Below are 1,239 nucleotides of genomic sequence, written 5' to 3'. Positions count from 1 at the left end.
AGAACGCGCTCTTCGCGCCACAAAGCCGCCCCAAGACGCGCGAGCAATGAGCATCGAGCTTAAACATATCGCAAACGTCAAACATAATATAACGGGATTAATATATATCGCGCACGTGCGACATGTTTCTCACAAGGCGCAAAAAATAATTATAAAAGGAATGCAACACGAGGACTTCCCAGGAGGTCACCCATCCTAGTACTACTCTCGCCCAAGCACGCTTAACTTCGGAGTTCTGATGGGATCCGGTGCTTTAGTGCTGGTATGATCGCATCCGACATGTTTCCCCGTCTTCGTCCCTTATGCTTGCCACTCCCAGGTCCGCTCCAAAGACGATTCTACATTCTCACTACCATTACAACCGTTCCCTAACAATGGATAATGTCCTATACTACTTACTCTCCCGCTCAATCACATAGACGAGTTTTCCACGGTTTCCACCCCTCCCTCCATACCGCAGCAACACGAGTTTTTTCCACCCTTTCAGAACGCGCTCTTCGCGCCACAAAGCCGCCCCAAGACGCGCGAGCAATGAGCATCGAGCTTAAACATATCGCAAACGTCAAACATAATATAACGGGATTAATATATATCGCGCACGTGCGACATGTTTCTCACAAGGCGCAAAAAATAATTATAAAAGGAATGCAACACGAGGACTTCCCAGGAGGTCACCCATCCTAGTACTACTCTCGCCCAAGCACGCTTAACTTCGGAGTTCTGATGGGATCCGGTGCTTTAGTGCTGGTATGATCGCATCCGACATGTTTCCCCGTCTTCGTCCCTTATGCTTGCCACTCCCAGGTCCGCTCCAAAGAAGATTCTACATTCTCACTACCATTACAACCGTTCCCTAACAATGGATAATGTCCTATACTACTTACTCTCCCGCTCAATCACGGAGACGAGTTTTCCACGGTTTCCACCCCTCCCTCCATACCGCAGCAACACGAGTTTTTTCCACCCCTTTCAGAACGCGCTCTTCGCGCCACAAAGCCGCCCCAAGACGCGCGAGCAATGAGCATCGAGCTTAAACATATCGCAAACGTCAAACATAATATAACGGGATTAATATATATCGCGCACGTGCGACATGTTTCTCACAAGGCGCAAAAAATAATTATAAAAGGAATGCAACACGAGGACTTCCCAGGAGGTCACCCATCCTAGTACTACTCTCGCCCAAGCACGCTTAACTTCGAAGTTCTGATGGGATCCGGTGCTTTAGTGCTGGTATGA

At 48.6% G+C, this 1,239-nt stretch overlaps 2 non-coding genes and 1 pseudogene across 2 annotated transcripts; all 3 read right to left on the bottom strand.

The window, feature by feature from the left end:
* Window positions 1–157: 157 nt before the first annotated feature.
* Window positions 158–276, bottom strand: LOC123178443 (5S ribosomal RNA). The gene has a single exon (XR_006489584.1). It is a non-coding gene; the product is annotated as a 5S ribosomal RNA (ribosomal RNA).
* Window positions 277–642: 366 nt separating this feature from the next.
* On the bottom strand, window positions 643–761 carry LOC123178442 (5S ribosomal RNA). The gene has a single exon (XR_006489583.1). It is a non-coding gene; the product is annotated as a 5S ribosomal RNA (ribosomal RNA).
* A 367-nt stretch (window positions 762–1,128) lies between these two features.
* Window positions 1,129–1,239, bottom strand: LOC123178444 (uncharacterized; annotated as a pseudogene).

Source organism: Triticum aestivum, unplaced genomic scaffold (assembly GCF_018294505.1).
Source record: "Triticum aestivum cultivar Chinese Spring unplaced genomic scaffold, IWGSC CS RefSeq v2.1 scaffold44648, whole genome shotgun sequence".
NCBI lineage: Eukaryota > Viridiplantae > Streptophyta > Magnoliopsida > Poales > Poaceae > Triticum > Triticum aestivum.
This window is presented reverse-complemented; position numbering and strand designations above follow the sequence as displayed.